Source organism: Rhinolophus sinicus, linkage group LG12, assembly GCF_036562045.2.
Source record: "Rhinolophus sinicus isolate RSC01 linkage group LG12, ASM3656204v1, whole genome shotgun sequence".
NCBI lineage: Eukaryota > Metazoa > Chordata > Mammalia > Chiroptera > Rhinolophidae > Rhinolophus > Rhinolophus sinicus.
In genome coordinates, this window is record NC_133761.1 from 40853281 (window position 1) to 40866387 (window position 13107).

A 13107-nucleotide genomic window follows, 5' to 3' on the forward strand; every position below is an offset into this window, starting at 1 on the left:
GGCCGCCGGGTGGCGAGCATGTCTGCCTGAGCGCCCCGCCCGCCTCCCCCGCCTCCTCCGGACGCCGCTGGTGTGGGCGACGGGCTACCCTGAGACACAGCGAGGCCCCTTCGCGCCCCCCAGTGGCTCCACGGGCCTCGGTCACTTCCCTGACTGTGACAGATATCTGGGCGCCGGGCATCCTGGGACTCCCCAGGCCCCGAACGGCTTTTACCCCGGGCCCCTACCCCAACCCCTCTCATCCCCCATCCCAGCCCCACAACCGCACAGCCCCCCCTGCTGCTGGACTGCCCCCACCTCTCAGGGCCACCGAGGGGGGCGCAGGGTCCTCTCAGTCCCCTCCGGCCCTAGGGACGTGCAACCCAGGCCCTGGCCCTGGCCGGCCCCACCCACTGGCCCAAAGCCAGGGAGAGCCACCCGCGCCACCAGGGTGCAGGAGCTCCGGTCTGCAGCCACCCTTCGTCACAAGCCTTCAGTCTGGGCCCTCGCCCCTCGTCAGCACCCGGAGTCCCGCCCGACCTCCGTCCCTTCAGTGGTTACACGCCACGCCTCCTGACCCGGGAGGTGAGAGAGGCCAGAGACGGAGCAAGAGAGTGGCGGAGAGAGACAGACGGGACTGGGGACAGACTCCCAGAGAGCAGTTTGAGGCTCTGGGCCTCGCGTGGAGGGGTGCTGGGGGGGCTATGGTCATCAGCTGTGACCGCTGGCCATCAGCTGTTGCCAGTTGGCCATGGGCCCCGGAGGTGCTGCGCTGGCCAAGCTAGGAAGCGCTGGTGGTGGACTGCAAATTGCAGAGGGCGCGGATTGCAGTGGGCCGGCTTGGTGGGTCGACGGTCGGTGTGTCGGTGGGTTGGCAGAGAAACGGCCGACCGGGTTGGGGATCGGGCGGCCCGCCTGCCGTGTTCTCCAAGCCAGCCGCCCGTGAGAAATGGTGCTATCAGCCCCTATCCGTGGCTCCGTTGGTGTTCCTTCTGGCCTCACCATATCCTGCTTCTGTGGGGACGGGGACTAGAGTCCCCGCACGACAGGGACCGACAGACAGAACGGGAGGAGGCGTAACAGGGCGCGAGATGGAAATATACACGTATATGTACACGTATGTATCCCGACATACAGAGAGACATGGACAGAGACAGAGAAAAAGGGGGCTGGCTCGCGGGAGAGAGCTCCTGAGCGAGAGGCAGAGCCCAACACGCACGTCACAGAGCCACGGAGACGGGGGGGGGCCGGGGGAGGGACGACAGGCGGGCACATGGACTGGGACAGACTCGCTGAGGCTGTGTTGAAGTGGCAGCCTCCACCGAGTGTGGTCGTGCCCGGGCTGGGCTCCACTACAGAGGCAGTGCCCGGTATTGGCAGCCACCCTTGAAGGCCCCGGGCCAGGCGGGAGGGCCAGTGGGCGCCGAGGCCCGCCCAGGGACCCCCGCCAAGGGAGGAGAGTGGCAGCCCACAGGCACCCTGGTTGTGAGGGTTGTGTGCCTGCGTGCCTGCACTTCCCTTGTGGTGGTCTCTCCTGGAGTCCAAGGGCGTGCGGTGTGTTTGGGTGCTGCTCCTCTGTCCCCTGGTTTGACCCGGCTCTTGTGCCCTGTGTGTTGGGGCCACCACGAACGGCGGGAAGGGAGGGCTCCTGGCTCTTGTGGGCGATGGAGGGGGCGCGGGGTGTGGGTAGAGGTGCCTGCCGGCGGAGACACAGGCTTGATAACTGCTGCAGGCTGACGGCCTGCCTCAGCGAAGAGGACTAAGAAGAGGGTGGGTGGAGCCCTGGCCGACGGGCTGCCAGCTTGTAGTGCCGGTGGCTGACCGGCCTCTGGCCAGGGGACCTTCGGCTGGCTGGGCGGCTTCAGAGGGGCAAGGGCGCAGGGGTTCGGAGGGAGCCACGCCGGGGCGGCGGCGCAAAAGGAGAGGCAAGCAAAAGCCTACAGGTATTCCCAGGCGGTCTCCCATCCAAGTACTAACCAGGCCCCTCCCTGCTTAGCTCCCGAATTCAGAGGAGATCGGGCGCGTTCAGGGTGGTATAGCCGTCGACGCTGGGACCTGGCTCCCTGCGCCCCAAGAGCCTGCTCCCGGACTGCCTCGTGAGCGCGCGCCATGCAGATGCTCCGCTCTGGTGGCGAACATCGACCCGCTGGCCGGCTCCGCCGTCACCGCGTCCCCGTCCAGTCCGGCTCCCCGCCTCCTCCGAATGCCCCTGGCGTGGGCGGCGGGCCACTCCTGGCCCGCAGCGAGGCCACTTCGCGCCACCGGAGGTTCCATGGGACACTGCCATTTCCCTGATGGTGCCAGAAGGCGCGGAACTCTGGCATCCTGGGGTTCCCCAGGACCCAGACTGGCATACACCCGCCCCTACCGCCACCAGGTTTACCCCCAACCGCAGCCCCAAGGCTGGTGGAGGCCTGCACCAGCAGGCAACCCTGGGCCTGGGGGCGGCGGCGGCGGCGGGGGCGGCGTCCGGGGCGGAGGCAGGGGAGGGTGGCGATGTAGGCAATGGCAACCGCGTGGATGGCTCCAGGGCGGCGATGGCGGCGACAATGGGGCTTTGACGGTGGGCGCTGGGCGGGGAGCGCTGGCGGCGGCGGCGGTGGCGGGAGAGGGCGTGAGGGCGGTGCTGGCGCGGAGGCCGGGAGAGCAGAGGCGGGAGATTGAGGGAGTACGGCAAGGCCGGCGGCTGGGGTGGGGGCGGGGGAGAGGGCGGTGCTGGAGGCGGGGATGGGGAGAGGGGTGATGGCGGCGGCGGCAGCGGGGAGAGCAGAGGAGGCTGAATGAGGGAGTATGGCGTTGGCGGCGGCGGGGTCGCGGACGGGGGCGAGTGCAGCGCTGGCGGAGGGGGTGGGGAGCGTGGTGATGGCGGCGGGGGCTGATCATGAGCAGCGCTGGCGGCGGCGGCGGGGGGGGAGGGTTGGGAGGGCGGCAATGGCGTCGGCGGCGGCGTTGTGTCGGCGGGGGCAGGAGGGAGGGCAGCGCTGGCGGGGGGTGTGGGAAACGCGGTGATGGCGGGGGCTTTGGTGGTGGCGGCGGGGGCCAGGGCAGCGCTGGTGGCGGCGGCGGCGGCGGCGGTGGCGACCGCCGCTGGGCCAAGGGATCCGGATGACGGCCTGCGGGACCGAAGAGGACGAAGAAGAGGGTGTGGGGGGGAGCACTGGCCGACGGGCCTGGTGTGCCGCCGGGGCTGCCAGCTTGTAGTGCCGGGTGGCTGACCGGCCTCTGGCCAGGGGGACCTTCGGCTGGCTGGGCGGCTGCAGAGGGGCAAGGGGCGGCAGGGGTTCGGAGGGAGCCACGCCGGGGCGGCGATGCAAAAGGAGAGGCGAGCAAAAGCCTACAGGTGTTCCCAGGTGGTCTCCCACCCAAGTACTAACCAGGCCCGACCCTGCTTAGCTTCCGAGTTCAGACGAGATCTGGCGCGTTCAGGGCGGTATGGCCTTAGGCGCTGGACCCGGCTCCCGGCGCTCCAAGAGCCTGCTCCCGACCTGCCTCCTGAGCGCGCCATGCTGCTGGGCCGCTCGGGTGGCGAGCATGTCTGCCTGAGCGCCTCCCGCCCGCTCCCCGCCTCCTCCGGACGCCGCTGGTGTGGGCGACGGGCTACTCCTGGCACACAGCGAGGCCCCTTCGCGCCCCCCCAGTGGCTCCACGGGCCTCGGTCACTTCCCTGACTGTGACAGATATCTGGGCGCCCGGGCATCCTGGGACTCCCCAGGCCCCGAACGGCTTTTACCCCGGGCCCCTACCCCAACCCCTCTCATCCCCCATCCCAGCCCCACAACCGCACAGCCCCCCTTGCTGCTGGACTGCCCCCACCTCTCAGGGCCACCGAGGGGGGCGCAGGGTCCTCTCAGTCCCCTCCGGCCCTAGGGACGTGCAACCCAGGCCCTGGCCCTGGCCGGCCCCACCCACTGGCCCAAAGCCAGGGAGAGCCACCCGCGCCACCGGGGTGCAGGAGCTCCGGTCTGCAGCCACCCTTCGTCACAAGCCTTCAGTCTGGGCCCTCGCCCCTCGTCAGCACCCGGAGTCCCGCCCGACCTCCGGTCCCTTCAGTGGCTACACGTCACGCCTCCTGACCCGGGAGGTGAGAGAGGCCAGAGACGGAGCAAGAGAGTGGCGGAGAGAGACAGACGGGACTGGGGACAGACTCCCAGAGAGCAGTTTGAGGCTCTGGGCCTCGCGTGGAGGGGTGCTGCGTGGGGCTGCATGGTCATCAGCTGTGACCGCTGGCCATCAGCTGTTGCCAGTTGGCCATGGGCCCCGGAGGTGCTGCGCTGGCTGCTTAGGAAGCGCGGGGTGGTGGACTGCAAATTGCAGAGGGGCGCGGATTGCAGTGGCCGCTTGGTGGGTCGACGGTCGGTGTGTCGGTGGGTTGGCAGAGAACGGCCGACCGGGTTGGGGATCGCGCGGCTCCGACCTGCCGTGTATCCTAGACAGCCGCCCGTGAGAAATGGTGCTATCAGCCCCTATCCGTGGCTCCGTTGGTGTTCCTTCTGGCCTCACCATATCCTGCGTTCTTAAAGGGACGGGGACGAGAGTCCCCGCAGGACAGGGACCGCCAGACAGAACGGGAGGAGGCGTAAGAGGTAGCGAGATGGAAATATACACGTTTATGTACACGTATGTATCCCGACATACAGAGAGACATGGACAGAGACAGAGAAAAAGGGGCTGGCTCGGGAGAGAGCTCCTGAGCGAGAGGCAGAGCCCAACAGGCACGTCACAGAGCCAGAGAGACGTGGGGGGCCGGGGGAGGGACGACAGGCGGGCACAGGGACTGAGCCACACCCGCTGGGGCTGCGCTGAAGTGGCTGCCTCTCGCCGGCAGTGGGGTCGTGCCCGGGCTGGGCTCCACTACAGAGGCAGTGCCCGGTATTGGCAGTCACCCTTGAAGGCCCCGGCCAGGCCGGAGGGCCAGTGGCCTGAGCCTGCCCAGGGACCCCCAAGGGAGGAGAGTGGCAGCCCACAGGCACCCTGGTTGTGAGGGTTGTGTGCCTGCGTGCCTGCACTTCCCCTTGTGGTGGTCTCCTGGAGTCCAAGGGCGCGTGTGTTTGGGTGCTGCCCTCTGTCCCCTGGTTTGACCCGCTCTTGTGCCCTGTGTGTTGGGGCCACCACGAACGGCGGGAAGGGAGGGCTCCTGGCTCTTGTGGGCGATGGGAGGGGGCGTGCGGGGGTGTGGGTAGAGGTGCCTGCCGGCGGAGACACAGGCTTGGATAACTGCTGCAGGCTGACGGCCTGCCTCAGCGAAGAGGACTAAGAAGAGGGTGTGGGGTGGAGCCCTGGCCGACGGGGCTGCCAGCTTGTAGTGCCGGGTGGCTGACCGGCCTCTGGCCAGGGGGACCTTCGGCTGGCTGGGCGGCTTCAGAGGGGCAAGGGGCGGCAGGGGTTCGGAGGGAGCCACGCCGGGGCGGCGGCGCAAAAGGAGAGGCAAGCAAAAGCCTACAGGTATTCCCAGGCGGTCTCCCATCCAAGTACTAACCAGGCCCCTCCCTGCTTAGCTCCCGAATTCAGAGGAGATCGGGCGCGTTCAGGGTGGTATAGCCGTCGACGCTGGGACCTGGCTCCCTGCGCCCCAAGAGCCTGCTCCCGGACTGCCTCGTGAGCGCGCGCCATGCAGATGCTCCGCCTGGTGGCGAACATCGACCTGCTGGCCGGCTCCGCCGCCACCGCGTCCCCTCCAGTCCGCTCCCCGCCTCCGAATGCCCTGGCGCGTGGGCGGTCGGCCACTCCTGGCCCGCAGCGAGGCCACTTCGCGCCACCGGAGGTTCCATGGGACACTGCCACTTCCCTGATGGTGCCAGAAGTCGTGGAACTCTGGCATCCTGGGACTCCCCGCACCCAGACCGGCATACAACCCGCCCCCCTACCGCCACCAGGTTTACCCCCAACCGCAGCCCCAAGGCTGGTGGAGGCCTGCACCAGCAGGCAACCCTGGGCCTGGGAGTTGTGGGAGGACCCCGCGGCGGCGGCGGCGGCGTCCGCGGCGGAGGCAGGGGAGGGTGGCGATGTAGGCAATGGCAACCGCGTGGATGGCTCCAGGGCGGCGATGGCGGCGGCGACAATGGGGGCTTTGACGGTGGGCGCTGGGGCGCGGGGAGCGCTGGCGGCGGCGGCGGTGGCGGGAGAGGGCGTGAGGGCGGTGCTGGCGCGGAGGCCGGGAGAGCAGAGGCGGGAGATTGAGGGAGTACGGCAAGGCCGGCGGCTGGGGTGGGGGCGGGGGAGAGGGCGGTGCTGGAGGCGGGGATGGGGAGAGGGGTGATGGCGGCGGCGGCAGCGGGGAGAGCAGAGGAGGCTGAATGAGGGAGTATGGCGTTGGCGGCGGCGGGGTCGCGGACGGGGGCGAGTGCAGCGCTGGCGGAGGGGGTGGGGAGCGTGGTGCAGAAGCGGGGCTGATCGAGCAGCGCTGGCGGCGGCGGCGAGGGAGGGTTGCGAGGTCGGCAATGGCGTCGGCGGCGGCGTTGTGTCGGGGGGGGCAGGGGGAGGGCAGCGCTGGCGGGGGGTGTGGGAAACGCGGTGATGGCGGGGCTTTGGTGGTGGCGACGGGGCGAGAGCAGCGCTGGTGGCGGCGGCGGGCGGCGGCGGTGGTGGCGACCGCCGCTGGGCGAAGGATCCGGATGACGGCTCGCGGGACCGAAGAGGACGAAGAAGAGGGTGGGGGAGCACTGGCCGACGGGCCTGGTGTGCCGCCGGGCTGCCAGCTTCTAGTGCCGGGTGGCTGACCGCCTGGCCAGGGGACCTTCGCTGGCTGGGCGGCTGCAGAGGGGCAAGGGGCGGCAGGGGTTCGAGGGAGCCACGACGGGCGGCGATGCAAAAGGAGAGGCGAGCAAAGCCTACAGGTGTTCCCAGGTGGTCTCCCACCCAAGTACTAACCAGGCCCGACCCTGCTTAGCTTCCAGTTCAGACGAGATCTGGCGCTGTTCAGGGCGGTATGGCCTTAGGCGCTGGACCCGCTCCGCGCCCAAGAGCCTGCTCCCCGACCTGCCTCCTGAGCGCGCGCGCCATGCTGCTGGGCCGCTCGGGTGGCGAGCATGTCTGCCTGAGCGCCCGCCCGCCTCCCCGCCTCCGGACGCCGCTGGTGTGGGCGACGGGCTACTCCTGGCACAGCGAGGCCCCTTCGCGCCCCCCCAGTGGCTCCACGGGCCTCGGTCACTTCCCTGACTGTGACAGATATCTGGGCGCCCGGGCATCCTGGGACTCCCCAGGCCCCGAACGGCTTTTACCCCGGGCCCCTACCGCAACCCCTCTCATCCCCCAACCCCGCCCCACAACCGCACAACCCCCCCTGCTGCTGGAGCGGCCCCCCCTCTCAGGGGCACCCAGGGGCGCAGGGTCCTCTCAGTCCCCCCCGGCCCTAGGGACGTGCAACCCTGGCCCTGGCCCTGGCCGGCCCCACCCACTGGCCCAAAGCCAGGAGAGCCACCCGAGCCACCAGGGTGCAGGAGCTCGGGTCTGCAGCCACCCTTCGTCACAAGCCTTCAGTCTGCGCCCTCGCCCCCCGTCAGCACCCGGAGTCCCGCCCGCCCTCCGGTCCCTTCACTGGTTACACGCCATGTCTCCTGACCCGGGGAGGTGAGAGAGGCCAGAGACGGAGCAAGAGAGTGGCGGAGAGAGACAGACGGGGACTGGGGACAGACTCCCAGAGAGCAGTTTGAGGCTCTGGGCCTCGCGTGGAGGGGTGCTGCGTGGGGGCTGCATGGTCATCAGCTGTGACCGCTTGGCCATCAGCTGTTGCCAGTTGGCCATGGGCCCCCGGAGGTGCTGCGTTGGCCAAGCTAGGAAGCGCGGGTGGTGGACTGCAAATTGCAGAGGGGCGCGGATTGCAGTGGGCCGGCTTGGTGGGTCGACGGTCGGTGTGTCGGTGGGTTGGCAGAGAAACGGCCGACCGGTTGGGGATCGGGCGGGTCCGGCCTGCCGTGGCTCCAAGCCAGGCGCCCGTGAGAAATGGTGCTATCAGCCCCTATCCGTGGCTCCGTTGGTGTTCCTTCTGGCCTCACCATATCCTGCGTTCTAAAGGGGACGGGGACTAGAGTCCCCGCAGGTCAGGGACCGACAGACAGAACGGGAGGAGGCGTAAGAGGGAGCGAGATGGAAATATACACGTATATGTACACGTATGTACCCCGACATACAGAGAGGCATGGACAGAGACAGAGAAAAGGGGCTGGCTCGGGAGAGAGCTCCTGAGCGAGTGGCAGTGCCCAACAGGCACGGCACAGAGCCAGAGAGACGTGGGGGCGTCCCCGGGGAGGGACGCACACGCGGGCCCATGGCCTGGGTCAGACTCGCTGAGGCTGTGTTGAAGTGGCAGCCTCCACCGGAGTGTGGTCGTGCCCGGGCTGGGCTCCACTACAGAGGCAGTGCCCGGGTATTGGCAGTCACCCTTGAAGGCCCCGGGCCAGGCCGGAGGGCCAGTGGGCTCCGAGCCCCGCCCAGGGACCCCCCCCAAGGGAGGAGAGTGGCAGCCCACAGGCACCCTGGTTGTGAGGGTTGTGTGCCTGCGTGCCTGCACTTCCCCTTGTGGTGGTCTCCTGGAGTCCAAGGGCGGCGGTGTGTTTGGGTGCTGCTCCTCTGTCCCCTGGTTTGACCCGGCTCTTGTGCCCTGTGTGTTGGGGCCACCACGAACGGCGGGAAGGGAGGGCCCTGGCTCTTGTGGGCGATGGAGGGGGGCGGGGTGTGGGTAGAGGTGCCTGCCGGCGGAGACACAGGCTTGGATAACTGCTGCAGGCTGACGGCCTGCCTCAGCGAAGAGGACTAAGAAGAGGGTGTGGGGTGGAGCCCTGGCCGACGGGGCTGCCAGCTTGTAGTGCCGGGTGGCTGACCGGCCTCTGGCCAGGGGGACCTTCGGCTGGCTGGGCGGCTTCAGAGGGGCAAGGGGCGGCAGGGGTTCGGAGGGAGCCACGCCGGGACGGCCGCAAAAGGAGAGGCAAGCAATAGCGTACAGGAATTCCCAGGCGGACTCCCATCTAAGTACTATCCAGGCCCCTCCCTGGTTAGCTCCCGAATTCAGAGGAGATGCGCCATGCAGATGCTCCGCTCTGGTGGCGAACATCGACCCGCTGGCCCAAGAGCCTGCTCCCGGACTGCCTCGTGAGCGCGCGCCATGCAGATGCTCCGCTCTGGTGGCGAACATCGACCCGCTGGCCGGCTCCGCCGTCACCGCCCAGTCCGCCTCCTCCGAATGCCCCTGGCGTGGGCGGGCCACTCCTGGCCCGCAGCGAGGCCACTTCGCGCCACCGGAGGTTCCATGGGACACTGCCATTTCCCTGATGGTGCCAGAAGTCGTGGAACTCTGGCATCCTGGGATTCCCCAGGACCCAGACCGGCATACACCCCGCCCCCCTACCGCCACCAGGTTTACCCCCAACCGCACCCCCAAGACTGGTGGAGGCCTGCACCAGCAGGCAGCCCTGGGCCTGGGAGTTGTAGGAGGACCCCGCGGCGGCGGCGGCGGCGGCGGCGGCGGCGTCCGCGGCGGAGGCAGGGGAGGGTGGCGATGTAGGCAATGGCAACCGCGTGGATGGCTCCAGGGCGGCGATGGCGGCGGCGACAATGGGGGCTTTGACGGTGGGCGCTGGGGCGCGGGGAGCGCTGGCGGCGGCGGCGGTGGCGGGAGAGGGCGTGAGGGCGGTGCTGGCGCGGAGGCCGGGAGAGCAGAGGCGGGAGATTGAGGGAGTACGGCAAGGCCGGCGGCTGGGGTGGGGGCGGGGGAGAGGGCGGTGCTGGAGGCGGGGATGGGGAGAGGGGTGATGGCGGCGGCGGCAGCGGGGAGAGCAGAGGAGGCTGAATGAGGGAGTATGGCGTTGGCGGCGGCGGGGTCGCGGACGGGGGCGAGTGCAGCGCTGGCGGAGGGGGTGGGGAGCGTGGTGATGGCGGCGGGGGCTGATCATGAGCAGCGCTGGCGGCGGCGGCGGCGAGGGAGGGTTGCGAGGTCGGCAATGGCGTCGGCAGTGGCGTTGTGTCGGCGGGGGCAGGGGGGAGGGCAGCGCTGGCGGGGGGTGTGGGAAACGCGGTGATGGCGGGGGCTTTGGTGGTGGCGGCGGGGGCCAGGGCAGCGCTGGTGGCGGCGGCGGCGGCGGCGGCGGTGGCGACCGCCGCTGGGCGAAGGGATCCGGATGACGGCCTGCGGGACCGAAGAGGACGAAGAAGAGGGTGTGGGGGGGAGCACTGGCCGACGGGCCTGGTGTGCCGCCGGGGCTGCCAGCTTGTAGTGCCGGGTGGCTGACCGGCCTCTGGCCAGGGGGACCTTCGGCTGGCTGGGCGGCTGCAGAGGGGCAAGGGGCGGCAGGGGTTCGGAGGGAGCCACGCCGGGGCGGCGATGCAAAAGGAGAGGCGAGCAAAAGCCTACAGGTGTTCCCAGGTGGTCTCCCACCCAAGTACTAACCAGGCCCGACCCTGCTTAGCTTCCGAAGTTCAGACGAGATCTGGCGCGTTCAGGGCGGTATGGCCTTAGGCGCTGGACCCGCTCCCGGCGCCCAAGAGCCTGCTCCTGACCTGCCTCCTGAGCGCGCGCCATGCTGCTGGGCCGCCTGGTGGCGAGCATGTCTGCCTGAGCGCCCCGCCCGCTCCCCGCCTCCTCCGGACGCCGCTGGTGTGGGCGACGGGCTACTCCTGGCACACAGCGAGGCCCCTTCGCGCCGCCCCAGCGGCGCCACGCGCCTCGGTCACTTTCCTGACTGGGACAGCTATCTGGGCGCTGGGCATCCTGGGACTCCCAGGCCCCGAACGGCTTTTACCCCGGGCCCCTACCCCAACCCCTCTCATCCCCCATCCCAGCCCCACAACCGCACAGCCCCCCTTGCTGCTGGACTGCCCCCACCTCTCAGGGCCACCGAGGGGGGCGCAGGGTCCTCTCAGTCCCCTCCGGCCCTAGGGACGTGCAACCCTGGCCCTGGCCCTGGCCGGCCCCACCCACTGGCCCAAAGCCAGGGAGAGCCACCCGCGCCACCGGGGTGCAGGAGCTCCGGTCTGCAGCCACCCTTCGTCACAAGCCTTCAGTCTGGGCCTCGCCTCGTCAGCACCCGGAGTCCCGCCTCACCTCCGGTCCCTTCAGTGGTTACACGTCACGCCTCCTGACCCGGGAGGTGAGAGAGGCCAGAGACGGAGCAAGAGAGTGGCGGAGAGAGACAGACGGGACTGGGGACAGACTCCCAGAGAGCAGTTTGAGGCTCTGGGCCTCGCGTGGAGGGGTGCTGCGTGGGCTGCATGGTCATCAGCTGTGACCGCTGGCCATCAGCTGTTGCCAGTTGGCCATGGGCCCCCGGAGGTGCTGCGCTGGCCAAGCTTAGGAAGCTGGTGGTGGACTGCAAATTGCAGAGGGGCGGATTGCAGTGGGCCGGCTTGGTGGGTCGACGGTCGGTGTGTCGGTGGGTTGGCAGAGAAACGGCCGACCGGGTTGGGGATCGGGCGGTTCGCCTGCCGTGTCTCCAAGCCAGCCGCCTGTGAGAAATGGTGCTATCAGCCCCTATCCGTGGCTCCGTTGGTGTTCCTTCTTGGCCTCACCATATCCTGCTTCTAAAGGGGACGGCGACTAGAGTCCCCGCAGGACAGGGACCGACAGACAGAACGGGAGGAGGCGTAAGAGGGAGCGAGATGGAAATATACACGTATATGTACACGTATGTATCCCGACATACAGAGAGACATGGACAGAGACAGAGAAAAAGGGGGCTGGCTCGCGGGAGAGAGCTCCTGAGCGAGAGGCAGAGCCCAACAGGCACGTCACAGAGCCAGAGAGACGTGGGGGGGCCGGGGGGGAGGGACGCACAGGCGGGCACATGGACTGGGACAGACTCGCTGAGGCTGTGTTGAAGTGGCAGCCTCTCCACCGGAGTGTGGTCGTGCCCGGGGCTGGGCTCCACTACAGAGGCAGTGCCCGGGTATTGGCAGTCACCCTTGAAGGCCCCGGGCCAGGCCGGAGGGCCAGTGGGCTCCGAGCCCCGCCCAGGGACCCCCCCCAAGGGAGGAGAGTGGCAGCCCACAGGCACCCTGGTTGTGAGGGTTGTGTGCCTGCGTGCCTGCACTTCCCCTTGTGGTGGTCTCTCCTGGAGTCCAAGGGCGTGCGGTGTGTTTGGGTGCTGCTCCCTCTGTCCCCTGGTTTGACCCGGCTCTTTGTGCCCTGTGTGTTGGGGCCACCACGAACGGCGGGAAGGGAGGGCTCCTGGCTCTTGTGGGCGATGGGAGGGGGCGGGCGGGGGTGTGGGTAGAGGTGCCTGCCGGCGGAGACACAGGCTTGGATAACTGCTGCAGGCTGACGGCCTGCCTCAGCGAAGAGGACTAAGAAGAGGGTGTGGGGTGGAGCCCTGGCCGACGGGGCTGCCAGCTTGTAGTGCCGGGTGGCTGACCGGCCTCTGGCCTGGTGGACCTTCGGCTGGCTGGGCGGCTTCAGAGGGGCAAGGGGCGGCAGGGATTCGGAGGGAGGCACGCCGGGGCGGCGGCGCAAAAGGAGAGGCGAGCAAAAGCCTACAGGTATACCCAGGCGGTCTCCCATCCAAGTACTAACCAGGCCCCTCCCTGCTTAGCTCCCGAATTCAGAGGAGATCGGGCGCGTTCAGGGTGGTATAGCCGTCGACGCTGGGACCTGGCTCCCCGCGCCCCAAGAGCCTGCTCCCGGACTGCCTCGTGAGCGCGCGCGCCATGCAGATGCTCCGCTCTGGTGGCGAACATCGACCCGCGGGCCGGCTCCGCCGTCACCGCGTCCCCCCCCAGTCCGGCTCCCCGCCTCCGAATGCCCCTGGCGTGGGCGGCGGGCCACTCCTGGCCCGCAGCGAGGCCACTTCGCGCCACCGGAGGTTCCATGGGACACTGCCATTTCCCTGATGGTGCCAGAAGTCGTGGAACTCTGGCATCCTGGGATTCCCCAGGACCCAGACCGGCATACACCCCGCCCCCCTACCGCCACCAGGTTTACCCCCAACCGCACCCCCAAGACTGGTGGAGGCCTGCACCAGCAGGCAGCCCTGGGCCTGGGAGTTGTGGGAGGACCCCGCGGCGGCGGCGGCGGCGGCGGCGGCGGCGGCGGCGGCGTCCGCGGCGGAGGCAGGGGAGGGTGGCGATGTAGGCAATGGCAACCGCGTGGATGGCTCCAGGGCGGCGATGGCGGCGGCGACAATGGGGGCTTTGACGGTGGGCGCT

The 13107-nt window shown here is 69.4% G+C and overlaps 6 pseudogenes; all 6 read right to left on the minus strand.

Annotated features, from left to right (window-relative positions):
- Positions 1-1906: 1906 nt before the first annotated feature.
- LOC141567979 (5S ribosomal RNA) lies at positions 1907-2026 on the minus strand (annotated as a pseudogene).
- A 1277-nt stretch (positions 2027-3303) lies between these two features.
- LOC141567969 (5S ribosomal RNA) lies at positions 3304-3423 on the minus strand (annotated as a pseudogene).
- Positions 3424-5405: 1982 nt separating this feature from the next.
- Positions 5406-5525, minus strand: LOC141567980 (5S ribosomal RNA; annotated as a pseudogene).
- Positions 5526-6796: 1271 nt separating this feature from the next.
- Positions 6797-6916, minus strand: LOC141567987 (5S ribosomal RNA; annotated as a pseudogene).
- Positions 6917-10307: 3391 nt separating this feature from the next.
- Positions 10308-10428, minus strand: LOC141567975 (5S ribosomal RNA; annotated as a pseudogene).
- Positions 10429-12425: 1997 nt separating this feature from the next.
- On the minus strand, positions 12426-12545 carry LOC141567983 (5S ribosomal RNA; annotated as a pseudogene).
- Positions 12546-13107: the final 562 nt, after the last annotated feature.